At 38.5% G+C, this 18416-nt stretch overlaps 1 protein-coding gene across 14 annotated transcripts in view; it reads left to right on the forward strand.

The window, feature by feature from the left end:
- Ten-m (teneurin transmembrane protein Ten-m) overlaps positions 1-18416 on the forward strand; it is a 575864-nt gene that overhangs the window by 523480 nt on the left and 33968 nt on the right. The gene's annotated exons all lie outside the window — the stretch shown is intronic.

Here is an 18416-nt window from a genome sequence, read left to right on the forward strand (position 1 = left end):
ATTCCACACTATTTCAGATTATCGAGCTTTGTTTCATCGAATACTGATTTGAAAGAGGTAATCGCACCCTGTAAAGATATAACTATATCTCCCTAAAAAAAATGTTACTTGCAGTGATTTTCTGTGAAAGCCGAACCGTACTTTAACACCGGATAATACCTCAATTACCAGTGAATAATAATTAAGAATCTACGAGCCACGCGATCCAACTACTCGTGATGAAGCTTCTATTTTCGGCGCGAATCGATTGTCCCGAGGCAACGCTTCCCCGCGGTGAATGGAAAAAAGCAGCAAGACGAAAACATCCCTGTGAAGCAGAGGGATCGTCACGCGATTGCATTATCACGCGGGCCCTATTTGTCAAGTCGACGTATCCAAGGCGTGACTCGGAGAAACTTTTTCGCATGTAAAACTACTTGATAGTGTATGTAAATGAAATTTTCCATTATATATGCACTTCTTAACTATTCGTCGATGAAAATCGCGAGTTGAATGAAGAAAAAAAAATGAGAAAATGTAGACAGAGTACCTTATACATTATCGTTGACCACCATCGGATCGCTTGTCATCGTTACATATTTACGACATAATGCAAAAAAAAAATTGATCAATGAATCGCGTAAGAGTAATAATAATAATTCTCAATTTTATTCATTTCGAGTGTTGATGCATTTATTACGAATTAAGTAATAAAATCGCTAACTTTTCTTAAATTATGACAGATTTTAACTCACAAAAAACCGTTATTTTCGCGTGTTAAAATATTTGTGCACGGTCTATTAATTAAGTAATTAAGTAACTCTCTTATATAAAAAAAACGATTTTTATTGATATTAGAGCAAATGATTTTTTAGCTCATTAAGTCTTTGAGTCACACTTCTCTTTCTTTCACACATCCTTCTAACAACTTATTTATCCTTCTAATTTATCTTTCTAACATTCTTCTATCTTACGACGTGGGAAAATTCTAGATAACATCCGTTGTCGAAAACAGAAACTTGTTTCATTTTGCCGAGGCACGCTGCAGTCGTCAAGCGAAATTCCATTTTAAACTCTATTACGCAAGCACGACATTTCCATTAAGATTTTCCGACAAAGTAAACGGAAAAACGAGCATAATTATCGTTGCTGAAAAACGGGGCGTTGCACCGTGACATTGCTTCTTGCTACCGTTCTGTCACTCGATACTTCAAATTTCTCCACACGCGAAATAATTATTCCACCGAAATCTCGAATTAGAGATAGAATCTCGAATTAGAGAAGCCTTCTCTCAAAATAATTGTTGACATATTCCGTGCCTCCTAATTGATTCCTAATAATAAATAATAAGTCATAATTTATTTATTTTTAAATCGTTGATATTTAATTAATTGTTATACAATTATGTTTGTCGACACATAATTTTCTACTTTTATGATCTCAACAATGTTTCGTGCAAAAGTATAACAGATGATTTTTCAGAAAAGCCTAAAAGCTAATAATTGATAGATGTAAACGGAACAAAGTTAAAAGAAGCAATTTTTTCTTAATTTAAACATTATATTTAATAATATTTAATAAATAAATAAATAATATTAAAAAAAAATATTTCGATGCCAAAACTTAAATATCACTAACTTTTACATCTGCTCAAATAAAAGTGTGATTGACTGACAGTAGCGAATCAGCTGTGACTTAGTATCTCTATTCTTCGCGATGGAAAGCTGGGAGAATCCGCCACAGACTCGTTTCCGACTTCGCGATAACGTTCGAGTCGCGATAAAACCTTCATCCCCGGTGCGAATCGATCGCCCGCGGGCGCAACACTTTCACCGTGAAAGCAGGAGGGAGGGGGAGCGAAGACGCAGAGGGAAAGGGGAGGGCCGGGTTACTCAGGGAAGAAAGCCGCGGAAGAACGACAACGCACGTGAGACATACGAGGGAAGAAGGGGTCGACGAGAGTGAGCGAGGGAGCGGTTGCATTACCACCACGCAGAAACCGTATTTATCACTCTGACATTTCCAAATGTCGCGCGGTTTATCAGGTGTTCCCCCGGTAGAAACCTTAAGGTACCTTCGCACGAACCCGCTGGCGCGACCGTGAGAGGGCACGAGAGCGCATGCATCGCATCGGCGACATCATTAAATTTACATAATAAGACGTTGCATGGTGGTCGAACAGCGCGCGCGTCGTCGTCGTCGTCGTCGTCGTCGTCATCGTCGTTGAAGCCACTGATACTCGCGACGCAGCTGCTGCGATTCGTTGGTAATTGAATGAAACGGGTTTAGTTAGCGCCTCGGTAGAGAGCTTGATATAGAACGAGATATAGGTGTCAACAAAAATGTTGAATCTCGAGCTCTCACCCCGCCCTGCTGCAGATTCGCCTGATCTCTCGAGGCTGATCGATTCCACCAGGTGCAAGCTTGACGTCGAAATACGAAGTCATAGATTCTTTTTCCGTGCTATTTTCAACTTCACTTATCGAATACTTTCAGAAAAGATTGGTGAAACTTATCTCTGGTATATATTCTCTTCTCGATGAAATGGAGAGATGGATTCTCTATTATTATATGCAACTTTGATCGATAAAAAATGTAATTCTGGAAAAAATTACTATGATTGCTGTCAGATTTAGTCAAGTCAAAGAATAAATTTTGATAGATGGGTAGTTTGAGAAGTAAAATATAGAACATGATATATGTATCTTACATCCTTTGTTCGAAGGAAAATGAATCTTCTTTATGAGCAATAGATAAGACATTCGTGATGATGATAATGAAGAAAGTAATCTTTTTCGATTTCCCAAGAACTCTATATTCAAATCAAGATAAATTTTCATGGCTGAAAACACTAAAATAATTTTTTTTTTCATCGCTATTATTCTGAATGCTAACTTTTGCGCAAAACTTGTGGCATTTGAAGCAAAAGTAATTGTTACGAAGCAATTTTACCTCAGAACCGGGAAAAAAAAATAGACGATTTTCGAGAGCGAATTTAACGATGTCGAAAAAGAAAGTGCGGAAAATTAATTGGTTTCGAGCGGTCCTCGAATCTGTGCACGTTAAATCTGCAATGATTGCCTTATCCGCCATAATGCGTTCGATTCGTGCGAACGTGACCGATTTGCTTTCTCGACGCCCTTACTCGTGCGACGCACATTAAAGTTATTCACTTTAACTATTTTCAAGTTTCGAGGCGCGACTGCCGAGTTGCCCCTCCACCAAAGTGTACCAGTCCGCGCTGCATTCCTGAATGCACCGTAACGATCTTTCGAAACGACGACCAAAGGGCGCCTCCAACCCCTTCGTACCCATGTCGCTTCCGGTTTCCGGCGTACTGCGCGAATTTTACGGTGTGTTCCGCCTATCGCGAACTTTTGTTACGCCGACGAAAATAAGACGAACCTAAATTTACGATTGTCGATTTTTCAATGGAATTTTAAACGGGTACAACGGTACAATTTTTATGTGTTACATTTATGTCAACTTTATAATTTAACACTTTGTGTATGTCTTTCAAGTAAAATTTAAATTGTTCTATGTAAATTTCTTATCAATTATTGTAACTACTTTTTTTTAATAGGTTTCAATTAATTTATGTTATGTTTACATCTAAGTCACTTTTTTACTTAAAGTTACAGTAACAAAAATAAATGTAAAATTTTGTGTCTCTATTAATTACTTAACTTTTCCAGTAAGTAACACACGATCAGTTACTTTAACTTAAAATTTGGAGTGGACTTTCTGGGACATGTAAAAAAAAATTAGCATTTTATTACACTTTTTAATTATGTAACGTGATCTATCTTTCTTTTATATATATATATATATATATATATATATATATATATATATTCTATTTTTTTATATTATTTTCCGGTTTTCAAACTAAACTTATTATTCTGAACGTAATTATTTTGCAATGGAAAAAAGTGAGGTTTCGATTGGTCTCCATATAGCTGTACATTTTAATACACACATCCACATATTGAAATCAATTTTTTTAATGACCTATATAATTCGTAACAAAATTTGAAACAGAAATTTATTTATAATTTCAGAAAACATTTGAAGCAAAATGTATATATTAAAATATGTGAACACAAAAATTATAAATGGATTTGTTTTAATTTTATCGCGACTATAAAAACGAGCTTTTTTTAAATAAATTAAACATGATTGAAACTGAATAATAGACGTCACACTAAATGATACACATATGCAAAATATTACTCTCAGGTTAATTTTAATTCAAGTTTCAAAAATGTTGTACATCATTTTTTAAGGAGTTTGATTTGTCAAAGTAATTTATAAAAATTTTACGACGTTTTTGCTTATTTATCAATGTCTACATATAGATTCGATACAGCTTTAGATATATGTTATTCCAAGATTTATTATAAAATCGTAAGAAGCATCAATCTTGAAAGTATACATATGCAATTTAAATTCTGTTACGCTTTTAACGGATATACAGATAGAAATGCACTCGAATAAATGAATTAACAACCACCACCGAACACACGCATTGTATTTCATCCGCGGGCGAGATGACGCACATACATATAATAAACTCCCCATTAACGACAAAACTCTTCACGCGTCTAGCCGTAATATTATATTATAATCGCGCTGAGATCTTCCGACGTGTATTAAGTCGTTGAACACGATGTCCAGAATTACCAACGTACGAGGGAGAGAAAGAGAGAGAAAGAGAGAGAGAGAGAGCGAGCGAGAGAGAGCCTTTGTAATAACCTTCCCGGAGAGCGAGCGCGCGCCTATTACCGCCTCGAGCGCTAAAATACCTATATGACGGGGCCGGCCTTCTTGAATTACGCGGCAGGCTGCTCCGTCGAGATTAACGTCTCGTAATAACAAGCGCGCGAGAGCGGCGATGGTGTAAGGTGGTGCACACGGGGTTTACCCTTCTTGCCCCTCCTCCCTTCCTCCTCTCGGCCGAAGGGAAGAAACGATCCAAGGCGACGAGATCCACGGTCGAGTAGCAGCAACTCTCTCTCTCTCTCTCTCTTTCTCTCTCTCTCGACAACGGTACGGCAAGGCAGCTTCGATTCCTCGTTAGAGGCACGTGCGTGGTTATCGGTTACTCGTCTACCCAACGATCGCTACAAGACGGTCCGGTTCGCTGCTACGCAGTCTAATTGCTGGCAAAGTTCACGTCGGGATAAAGGCGCCGCCCTTCCTCTGTATACGCGCGAGAGATCCAAGGTCCTTGGGTAGAAGGACGAGAGAGCCAACAAGCAATTACCGTCCCTCGGATCGATAAAGTCGATCTGCCGCCAGTGTCATTATCGTTAGATGAAAGAAGAGGAACGATTCTTCCTCTCCTCTCCATCTCTCTCTTCCTTTCTATCTCGTTTTTTCTCTTTTCTCGATGCTTCATCGAGTAAGGCCGCCGCAAAACTTTGATGCTGCGATGTGGATGCGAAATTGAATAATCTCGCGGTCTCGTCCTATCGTGCGACACCGCGAACTTGAACTCTTCAGGATGATCGAAGCACTCATGTCGTTTAGATTTCTAAGAATTGGACGGGTTCAAGCGAACATGCCACGGATCGATGAGATCTCGCGCTTGCATTTTTTCCAACAAGAAATGATTAAGAATAGTCACAATATAATATTAGCATCGTTAATATATACATATATACATTTACATTAAAAAATTTTTAATTAGATTTTAATTTCAACTTAACATCTCAAATTAACATTTCAACTTAAGTGATCTTATAAAAATAAGATCTAAAAATAAAAAATGAATATTAATTCATATTCTCTGAAAAATCCAAATAAAATAATAAAAAAATTATTTTATTTATTCTACAGGGCCAGTCAAAAAATAATGTTATTTTTTTTCAATAGACGTTTTTTTGTGTTTTCCAATACAAGATAGTATTCTAATGTAAACTATATATATTTAATTTTGAAAACTGACACTTCAACGCGTAATTTGAAAAAAATTGTTACATTTAGTTAAATTTTCTTGATGATGAAATTCTCTTGATTGAATTAATCTTATTTTGAAAATAAATGACAAGAAAGTATTCTTTCAAGCTTTTTTATTTTCACAAAGGAAATACAAACGATAAAAAAGATTTCCTACCACGATTTGTATCGTATTTTTTCTTTTGCGGAAATAAAAAAGCTTAATTGCGAAAATATACTTTCTTGCTCATTTTTAATTCAAGAATATTTAATCAAAACCTAATTTTTTAAATCACAGATTTGAAGTGTCAATTTTCAGAATATACATTTATAGCACAGGAACACTACTTTGCATTGAAAAACGTCGTCTATTGCAAAAAAGACGACCTTATTTTTTGACCAACCTATATACATATATTGCAAAGCGTATAATATTATACTATTGTATTATAAAATAATATTTTTCTTATATAGAGGTCTGGCATTTTTCTCTCTAATAGACTGAAATAATGATTATGAAGAGCATCATTAGTTATATCATCGTAATATATATCATCAGTAAAAGTTAACTTGTTCTGTTCCGCGCTTAGAAATATGCTGGGAGAGCCACTGGAAAATCCCAATTTATGAAAATGGAAAACTTCGTGGAATTTATACGAGCTGAGCTGATATCTATTTTCTCAATTTATGAAAATGAAAAACTTCGCGGAATTCATACGAGCCATCCTATCTATTTCGAAAAAAAAATATAATTTAGCATTCCATTCCGCAGATCGTGCGTTATTTTACAAAAATATACATCGATAATGTGTGTAACGATTATTATCTACAAAATTAATTTTGCTTTAACATATACATATGTATATATAAAATCACATATAACAGCCATATGCCATATACATACATATATATATATAATATATAACGCGCGTATACACACAATATGACGTATATAAATAAGACGCGTACACAATATATATATTTCTTAGCGCAACCTACTCAGTTTGTTTGCTTACTCCGCATCTTGTTCCTCCGCATCGACGAAACTGCCATTTTCCTCGGATAGTGGAGGAAGTCATTTCGACTGAACCGTAAAACGCATCGTACCGTGCCCGGCCAAACTTTAATACATACGCCTCGGCGGATGCCGCACTCGAAATTGAGCAATCTTGCACCCCATGAAGCTATCCTGCATCGCAAACTTGCAACTTTGGTATTCCTAGAGTGCCTCGACCACTGGGCAACTAATTTAGTGGTTTCCTTAGTACGAGACGAACTCGACACTTTTGGTCGTGAAATTGGTATCCCATTGGTCCATGGGCACCGCGTTGCCGAATAGAGAGAGAGAGAGAGAGAGAGAGAGAGAGAGAGAATCTTGTTTACAGTCTTATTAAAATAGTTTATCATGATTATCTTGTTTGCGTATTCTGAACGCAAACATTTACATTCAATATTTGAGAAAGAATTAATTAACATATTACAGGATTATCAGTGATTATATATTTTAATTCTAAAAACATATAGATCAATTAAAAATATAAAAAAGTTACATATTAAATCTCAATGTAGAATGTTGTAGAATCGATTATTTGAAGGATAAAAAAAATATATCTTTCTGGCGAAGCGTGATAAAGCTTTCTTCGACAGCTTGCACGGTACAGCAAAAAGAGAGAGAGAGAGAGAGAGAAGCGTTCCTGCCGATTTAACAAAATCTCGACTCTTATTAATAGCGCACGGCTACGAGTATCGGTTATCCGTTCGCTCGCGAGAGTCGCTTCGGGAAATGTGATTGCTCGAGCAAAAGTTCAACGGAGCGGCGGGGAATCTCAGTGGCATAAGGACGACTGGGTCCTGGGGACGAACGACGATCCCCAGGATCGTCTTCTACGACCTCCTCTCGTCGAGACGGGCCTCCTTCCAATATCCACGAGCTGCCAAACGCAGAATCCCCGTCTCTCCCTCCCCCCCCCCTCTCTCTCTCTCTCTTTTTGCTGCCTCTCCTCGCCCGCATCGTCCGCCGTCCTCCCGGATCTCCTTACCCTTTCTACCTACCTACCTACCCTGCCGTTCTACCCTCCTCTTACCCTGCTCCCCTTACCCGGTTCCTTCCTTCTTCCCTTTTCCTCCCTGACGGCAACCCATCTACCTTGCCTCGCTCTATCCTCGCCAAACGGCCGCGCGGCATCGATTTTAACCACGGCTTTGCGGATTTATTTCGGCGCCCCGTGTGCCTTAACCGATCCGAGAGACAGAGAGAGAACCGTATATGGTATTTCAAGCGTATTTCTCTAAAGAAATCATTTCCTTTCGCGCGATTACAGACGTAAGAAGGAACGGCGCGACATGGGAGATTGCGAAAATATCATAAGGGGGGGAGGGGGGGGCTAATACATGCAAACGTCGCACGTATATTGGCATTAAATTTCGCACGTCGGTACAACACATTATCGCGACGATTTCAAGCTTCTTCTCGCGCGAAATTCCGAGATGAGAATCCGATAAACGTTTTACGACCCCTTTCGCTGCTTCATAAGAAAAAAAAAACAAGTTAACCTTGGAAGTTATCGAAAGGATTTCGACGTAATATCGACAATTTAAATTCACAATTCAAGTTTTACATAAAAATAACAATCGAGAATTGATGTTTATAATTTTTATAAATAAAAATTTCTCTTTTGTGTCTAGAAATGTTGAAAAGAATCTTTCTTCGTCTACTTATAATTCAGAGAGAGAGAGAGAGAGAGAAGACCCGTGATTCCGTAACGTAATTTGGCGTAGAAATAAATCTACATCGTACAGCGGACATAACAGATGATCACGTTGCGGACGTCGTTGGCAGATATACCAGGCGAGTTCCGGCGAGATCTATCGACCTATCGACGCCTGCTATGAGCGCGGTTCTATTCATTAGGTACGTGCACCGCGAGAAATCCGAGGATTCGAAAGTTTCCAACGAGGTAAAAGGGGGATGTCGAGAGGAGGAATCGGCGCGTCCTAAATCACTCCTTTCTTTACGTAGGTGTACTAACGACTTCGCCTCCTCCGCAGCCTGTAATTAATAGTCGGACCGCGTTCTTCGGATCCTATATCACCGTAAAGGGAACGCGTTCACTCGCGAGATAGATAGTATTAGGTTCGTAGGACGTAGATCGTAGAAGCCGATATATAGATAGTCTCGCATGCCATTGGACAAGAGCGATCGAACGAGAAACGCGATCGCCTAGAAGGCGATTTCTATCGACTGTTAATTGCACCGATTAACGGACAACGATGTCAAAAAGACCGGTTAACGCCCACGCGCGTCCGTTCGTTAGTGCTAATTAATTACACACTCCTTCGTCTCTCTCTCTCTCTCTCTCTCTCTCTCTCTCTCGCTCGCGATAAGACATAGGTAAGGTTCGTTAATTCATGTACAGATCGTAGATTTCCAATTGCCTGTGTCGATCGTAAACAGCCGGGGATAATGTAACGCGGGGAATACATAGGTTCGTCGATCTACGCTCGCGAGATACATGGGTAATCGTTAGCATCGTTTTACGGTCGACGCTATTACGATAAACGATAAAACAGTGGAGCTCTATTAAATGGCCGTTTGATAAATAACCGTTGCAGCCGGCGCGCGCCAACGATTTCCCTTCGAAAACCGATCTGTGCACGTTGCTCCTGATTACGCAAAACTCTCGACGTAACTATTAAGAGTCATGTCTCTACTGTTCGGCTTGCCTGCAGATTCAACGATAGTGTGAAATGCCTGGAAGCTGCTGCCGAGATATCGGATTTGCACCCGCGGTTGTTTATATTAATTAATTTCACAAAGCTTATCTGTTGCATCAGCTAACCAATTACGATATTAAATCTCGATATTATTATGAAACGAAAGGAAAGATTATTGTTTTCACGATGAACTTTTACAATGTTTGGAAAGTAATAAAGAGTACAAATATTATCGGTGAGATATCGAGTTATCTTTTATATATAGATTGTTGCGACGAGAAACAATTTTATTTTTAGTGGATTATTTTTCATTACATTTTATATCAGCTTGCACGTGTACAGTTTTCGTATACCTGTAGGTTGAACAAACGTTATTTTACGAGTACAAACACACAAGCGTATAGATTATTTGACATACATATATAAATTTGTGATTTAATAAAAACATAAACCTATATTTCACTTATTCTTATTACTCGTGTCTGCAAATAAAAGCGAGCGAGTATCTCGGATCAAACCAGTAAACCCGTAATATAGTCCTCGCATTACCAACTGATGCGGCAATTCTCTCGAGACGGTGGGTCGAGCCGATATATCGGTGATACTTAGCCCCGCAGTTGCGAGCCGACCACTCATCTCGTGAAACAATAATTCGACTCGCCCGACGACGAAGGGCACCGATCCGCGACGATAGCGGATCCGTATAAAGCCACCCACGCGCGCTAGATCGGCGAGGGCCCTTTGGGCCCTCCGACAGGGGGGAGAGAGGGGGGGCAATTTATCCGCGGTATCCGTGTAACCTGGCGCGCGAGCTATAAAGCGAGAATCGTCGCTCGCTTTCGAATCGCTCGGCGTATTATGACGTCTACACTCGATGGGAGAATCGCCCACGAGGGATCGTTGGTATTACGATCATCGATCGGCGATAATGGCCGGGCAATGCGGACACGTGGGCGAGGTACAAGCTCGCCGACTCTCGACCGCAAAAGTTTGCCGATGGGAACGGCTTACAGCGACCGGGGTGTTAGCGGTTGTTTCGCTCCGATGCGTTTCTTTTCGCCGCCAAATTACAGCAATTTTACAAGCGACTTTCTTCGCCGTCCGATGTGTTTGGAACTTTGAAATTGCAGACCGTTGCGCATTCCCGACCGGAAACATTTATCATTGTTAAGAATGATTAAAATAGTAGAAACTAAACGAAAGAGTATAAAAAAATCAAACTGCTCTAAATAATTGTAACGTAACAATTTTCGATTGGAAGAACGAGTTTCATCTTCAATTCAAAGGCGTTTGTAATTTGGATCGAAATATGCGTAACGAGAGAAATGTAAATTAATCCCGGAAACTATCGGGAGAAAGAAAGAGAGGGAGAGAGAGAAAAATAGGTATTTGAAAAATTCAAAGTTTCAACGCATGCACGTGTTGTGTCTCCTTAATTGGCGTGAAGGGACACGAAACCGGTCGTACGATACACGACCTGTCCAGCGATCGCTCGTGTGAACGTATACAATGTTTTCCGCATGTTCGGTTCGCCAATGTAGTCCGCCGAAAACAGGGTACCAATTATATCGGCCTCAATTTCTGACATCCCGCATTTTGCCCGCGAACACTTCATATACTCGACCGATGTTCTCGATAGATACTCTCCCATGAGAATGAGGAACCTTTCACATGAGCAAATAAAAAAAATATTGTTATCATTCGAAACTACTAACATCACTTATTATATGTATTTTTACATTAATAATATAAATATAAAATTAATATGATGTTATTCATAATATTTATGATAATATTTATTATTACATATATTAATGCATATTTTGAGAAAAAATTTAATGCGATTGCCAATTTGATTTTATTTTGTAAAATGAAAGTAATTAAAGAAATTAAAAAACTATTTGATTGAAGATTCTTCGTTAAATTTTAAACTATTGTATACAAAGTTTAAGTTCTAAAACTTTATTACAGTTCTATTAACAAACAGAAGAAAAGTTATATTGAATATATTATATAACATATATAAAATATTATTTGACTGGACCAGAAAGATGAAAGTAAGGAGACTGCGCCATTTGACTAATAACAATTTTTATGTGGGATGTCAGGGATATATCCTACGAGAGCCTTTACATGAAAGCGAAAGGTATAGAGAGTTAAGGATCGTGCGCTCGAGTTCACACGATCGGACGCTTTGATTTCGATCTTCGTCTGGAAAATACCTCGCCTCTCGACGCTCGGCTCAACCTTTCCATCGGTCCGAAGGAAAGAATCGTCGAGGGTGTCGTATCGAGGTGTGTGCGCGCGCTTCGCGGAGGTCCACTCGAACATACCAGACACGCCGTGTCGGGTCGTAAAGAGAAAAAAAAAGGAGCGACTATACATACTAGCCATTCTCGCGCGGTGGCTTTTCCACCACCGTGCGCGCGGCGCGTGCACGGCACATAAATTCTAATGGGAAACGAATTAAGCCGCCCCATTTTCTCGCCGGAGCCCCCTCTTATTCTCGCCGAACGTGAAAAGTTTTCAGCGTAACTCTTTTCACCGGCGAAAAAGAGATCCGTCCAGATATATCGCACTTAATGCGACTACACACGTTATGCGTACGTGCGTAATAGTTTTCGCCGAGACACGCGGAAAATTTTCCGGACCATGTGTCATATGAGGCACCAGCTTAAATGCAATAGTGCGTTTGGTCGAAGTGAATTATATGTTTCACAGACTCGCCCGTGCTGGATGTCGGCGTAGTTATTACGGTCCGATGAGAGAACGTATTATAACTCGATTTAAATTCACACGAAATTAAAATAGATATATGTATATATAATTCCATTAGAGAGAACGCGCGCCATAGTTTTGCCGCGCTGCTAACGAGCTTTCCTAATTTCAGTTTTCCTAATTCGCAGCTGCAAATATATACGCGCGGCAAGCGCGTTATTAGTTCATGTGTGTTCGCGTGCTTTTTGTAGCGTGTCATATTTCGTTTGTAGGCGAGTTTTCATCGCGATTTTTTTCTTCGGAACGGGGTACACACGAGAGTTTCTACGTTTCAAAGAGAGAACGCGCAGACAAGAGCATATCTACTTTTATTTTTTTTATCAACTACCATTTATTTCGACTTTCGTCTCTGTTAACTTTCGCGAACTTGGCCGTCGTGGAAAAGCTAATTTCGATTTTCCAGGACACCGGCGTGCCGTGAAAAATCCAATGGTCGAGTTGGCGGCGGGAAAACGTTCCACGAATTCTCGCCGCTCTCCGACTTCGTTTTCGGTCTATCCTGCTGCCTTTATTTTCGAGCCACGTAAATTCTAATAGGAAACGAATTAAGTCTTTTTTTTCTTCTCTCTCTTTCTCCCCTTTTTTCTTCTCTCTTTCTCTCTTTCCTCGGCAGTTTCTCTCTTCCGTAGAGTTTCCACTTTGTTCGTAGGAAAAACGAGCGGCGCCGCCGCCATGCCATTCCGCGCGGTTTAAGGCCGAGAGATGTGATGCTCGACTTCATGCTACAGATGTTGGTGCATTCGAACTTATATGGACGTCCAGGGCCGGGGTAGAAAATTATTTCACAGCGTTACTGCTGAATAATAACAGACTATGAAAAATAATAGACTTTAAAGTTCTATATGCGTATGATGGTTTTGTGTGTGTATGTGTATATGTGTGTATGCTGTATAAATTATCTTACTAAGAAAAACAATTAGTTGTACGGAAAAATTTAAATTTGCCAATAATATGTATATTCATAAATTATTTATCTATAAAATATTTATAAATTATTTAATTCCATTAAACAGTTATTTAGTTGCAGTAAAAGAAATTCAGTTTTAAATTATTAATTGTATGTTGAATTTAAGGGAATTAAATAATTAATGACAAATTCAATATGTACAATTAATTTTTTTCTCAGAGTACATAAAAAAAAATACATATTATATATGTATCAGAATTTTAAAAAAGTAATTACGAGAGACAGAATAAAATAATTACAAGCAGGAAATTTAACGAAATATAGCTATTAATAACGTATATATATTGAAAATATTTGTACAGATTTGATTGTCACAGTTTTATACGAAAAAGATTTAAAAGGATGTACATTCGAGAGACTCGAGGTGCTCTTAAAATCACTAGCCGACCCTGTCCGAATGTATATATATCTACGTACGCGCAAAAATATATGTAACAAGAGGAAGAGAGAGAGAGAGAGAGAGAGAGAAGATAAGGGACGTGGTACTCTCACACATAGAGCGTAAAACGAACGAGGGTAAAGAACCGCCGCTATCGGCCCTTCATCCATCCCCTCCGTCCTTTCACCCTCTACCGTCCGCCCGTCTACCCTACATCTCTCCCTTTGCACCGCGTCTCCTCCGACTTCCAATTAAAACTGTTTCTCCCTACCCTGTGCCTTTTCCCCTCTTTTCCCTCGCGGCTGGTCTGCCTCTTCATTTTTCAAGATTTTCCTCTGATGCCAGAAGGAAGCGAGAAAGAGGGTCTCGAGAGGGCTTTTCCTTCGCTCTCGGGTCACTCGACGACGAAAATCTCCTAACGAGACGTAATGCGACGATGTCGCGCGCACCCAACCCGTCGATAAAACGAGAGGCTCGACTTGATTCGCTCCTGAAGAACGGAAACGCGAAGATTACGTGATGATTATTGGCAGGCCAGTGTCAGAAGACAGAAAGTAACAAAGTACGAGTATATTTATAATTGGATGTAGAAAGATATACTTTATTTAGAAGAAATTAGATTTTATTTTTATAAATTAGAACAATTGATTTAAATAAAATATACTTTCAAGAAAAATACAGACGATATAATGGGAATATATTACATTAAAGATATACCATCAAATTAATAATGCAAAGACGATAAAATAGATCGCATCGAGACACTAGACGAACAAATAGATAATGATTTCAAGGACCATGCAACGGATCTAGAGAAGATCTTTGATTACGTTGGGAATACGATACTTTATTTTGTGCAACGTCTTTAATGAAACTAATCGCACGTATAATTAAGCATTCTTAATTAAATTATAATAAATTGCATATCTTAATTAAATTATAGTAAATTGATAATGCGCGCGCAGAGATGGATGCACAGCGAATGCACACACCCACATCCATCCAAACCACCCACCACCTCCCTCCCTCCCTCACACACACATACACACACACACACACACACACACGGTAGAAAATTTTCGTGAAAACTTCCGGATATTGAGATAAATTGCGAATGTTACCCGATATTAGAGCGACGTAGTGATTCCCTTAAGTAAAGTGGTTGTTCCACAAATTCTGGCGTGGCTTCCATAAGTTCTAGGATAGCACAAGCAGACGGGCGGTGTGTGTATATCTATCTATCTATATATATATATATATATATATATATATATATATAGAGTTTATATATATATATATATATAAACTCAAGATAACTCAACCGCTTTAGGATTCTCTGGGAAAGTTGGAGGATCTCCAACATATATCCAATGTTGTATGAGATGCAGTTGATGGAAAAACCAAAATAGTATGTGTGTGTGTATATATATATGTATATATATGCGTATATATGTATATCAGTTTGATAATATTTTTATAACATTTTTTTGTTTTCTTTTTCTCTTATTTTTATACGCCGTTTCAAGGATTAATTCAAGCAATTTGTCATTGAATCACTTTATTCGAAAGTGAATACAGTAATAATTATTTTTACCACAATATGTGTGTGTAACAATTATTTTTAACTGTGCAGAGATTCGGTAACCTCGTTATAAGCTTAAACAAACTCTCACTTATTAAATATGAATTTAATTACTGCTAATGATAGCAGTATACTTTTATATGCAAGTTATTCGCGTCTTCATATATCGGAATTATATATTGATATTTGCAACGAGAATACTCACCTTTTTACTATTTATGATTATGTAGCTCTTATGATATATATATATATATATATATCTTTCTCCTTTAAAAGAAAGTTACTAGTTACAGATATGTCTAAAATAAAAAAATAATTTTATCTCTCACACACATTTAAATTTTTTCGTTATACAAAAAGATCAAACTCATTCTATGGTTATAATTTACATATATAGCTTTGCAAAAAATTCTAAATAATTACATCAATTTAATATGATTATAAAAAATGATTATATAGAGACACGAACTATAAATAAGCAAGTCAAACTTATTCTATGCTTACAATTTAGATAAATATCTTTGCAGGAAATTCTATAGTCACATATATTTAATATAATTATGAAAAGTGGTTATATAAAGATACGAACTGTAAATAAGCGTCTTTTTAATTACTAGATTTATAAAAGTACAATGTCTATATACAAAGATTGTGGTTCTCACACGATTACCGCTGGCACGTGGAAATATGCGGAGCTTTATCCAACGTGCGATATAGTATTAATTCGTTCCGCTCTGAAAGCTAATCCAGACACGAGACTAACCCTTGTTCATTTTCTTCGCCCTGCACCCTAAAATTCGTCCACTCTGCTCTTTGATACGTGACCAGGCTCCCGAATCGTTTGTTCACTTTTCCCCTCCTAAATCTCTGTGGATATTACTACGATGTTGCTTTATACGGCATTTTATCCCGGAACGTTTTCACACGAGTCATATTTTTTCAACGAAAAAAAGTGGCGTGAGCACAATTTATATCTTTTATCGGAAACAGATATTTAAAACTTAAGCAATCCACAGTGCACAGCGAATCATCTTATTTAGTATATTATCATCTCTTTTGCTCTTTTTTTTTTTTTTCTTTCAATTTCATATTTACACTATAAAATTATAACTATTATTATATAAAATTATACTCGCATATTATTGTTTAATTAAAATAATTACCGTTATGTATGCTATCGAATTATATTCCTAATATCAATTTAATAAAAAATCTTGAAAAAAATCAACTTGATTAATATTGATAATAACTCTACTTATAAAGGTCCATCTTGGAATTCGATTAAAATGATGAGAGGCACTTGATAGAATCGAATTGCGTCACGACATGATGCGCGACTAGTCGCTATCGAGATTTAGTTTTCTTTCCTCATACGGTCGTCCCAGTTAGTCTTTCCGTGTCGAAAGAACATGTCCAATGATCCGAAGACAATCTGACGATCTGGATGGAGAGCCTCTTGATTCTACGAATGCTCCATTCTCGGGTTCCGTACCTGAGGTTCCGAAAAAAAGGTAAGGGGAGGGAAGTACCTCCTCTAATAAATTCCATTAGGCATGGGCTCTTGCGCGTAAGAACCCCGATATTATGTTACGCGTTTTGACGTGCGCTCTCAATGGGCGCGCATCCATTACGCGGGCCCGGTGTGCGACACCGGTCTTCCGAGGTCAGAACTCATTCAAGCAACCGGGACGGTTCTTTGGTGCCCCTAACACTGATCTTGGGATCCCTTCACCGACGAGGACCCAATCCGCGCAAACCAGGCGAGCATAATTCGATTCACGAATGCTTCGCTTCTTCTCTATCCGCGCGCGCGTCCTTTGTCGCGCGATGCTCATCCTGGATACCGGATAGCGGCACGCAAGATCCTGCCTTTTGTCAATTCTCCAACTTTCTCTCTCGCTCTCGCTCTCTCTTTCGGTCTGTTTTTATTTATTCTCCTCGAGAGCGAACGACAACGAGATCACTCGCTCGTTCGAGCTGCTAAAACGAGAGAAGGAGCGATGACGACGGGGTGAGATCCTTCAAGTAACTGTCGGGACAATACCTACTCCCGCCGATCTATTAGCAAGAATAACGACGTGCCACAGACTCTTCTGCCTCGATGGCTCTGCAAGGATGAATAGACTGAAGCGTTCTCTCTCTTCTCTCTCTCTCTCTCTCGAGTTACGCCAACGCTTCATACGTAACGAGCGAATTCTAGGGTTAACAAGTTTCGGCGTTCAGGTAGAAATAGTCGACAAGGCATACTGTCGATTTCAGTGTCTTCTTCATTGAAATCTTCATCGACGGAAATTATCACGACTCTCAACGTTTTGTGACTGGATGAAGGAAATGTCGCAACTGTATACATGATTTGACTGAAAATATTAATGTAAAAGGCCATATATATCATACGTTTAATAATACGCGCTGATTTTGGAGTTTGTGCAGCATTGTTGTATTAATTAAAATTTAAATAACCACCGTCGGGAATTATTAATATAAGGATTCATATTTAATCGCCGAATGCATCAGAGGAATAATAAAAGAATTTCACACTCGGTATTACGAATGTGATTATTGCTAATTGCAACAATATATTAATTTGCTCACCAATTATACAATCAAATAATCACAATTTTTACGCATGGTTTCTGTAATCTAGACAAATGAAAAAAAAAAAAACATTTTTTCAAATTATCTTCCAACTTTTGAAAGCTATGTCAAGCTGAGACGTTATGTCAGTTTACGCGTTTCTATCTTTATCAGTGAATTAATGTACGTTAGTAATAATACCAAATGGTGCTTTTTTAGGAGAGGAGAGGAAAGGGGGGAGAGTAGAGAGTTGAAGAGAAACGGTGAGAACGAAATGTCGAAACTGGAAAAGTTCGCTCGTAAAAGGGTCGAGTGCTCTTGGGTGAACCAAATCAAGGGACGGAAGGAAAGGATGACGGAGGAGGAGTGTGGAGGTCGCGTAAGCAAAGCACGAATCGAAGTTGGTAGCTACGGCAAACGGGTAGGAGGAAGGACGAAGGGGAGACGAGCACACGATTAGACGAGATTGAGAAAGTCCTTTGTCGTCGCCTGGGATAAAAACT

This window comes from Anoplolepis gracilipes, chromosome 1, assembly GCF_047496725.1.
Source record: "Anoplolepis gracilipes chromosome 1, ASM4749672v1, whole genome shotgun sequence".
Classification (NCBI taxonomy): domain Eukaryota; kingdom Metazoa; phylum Arthropoda; class Insecta; order Hymenoptera; family Formicidae; genus Anoplolepis; species Anoplolepis gracilipes.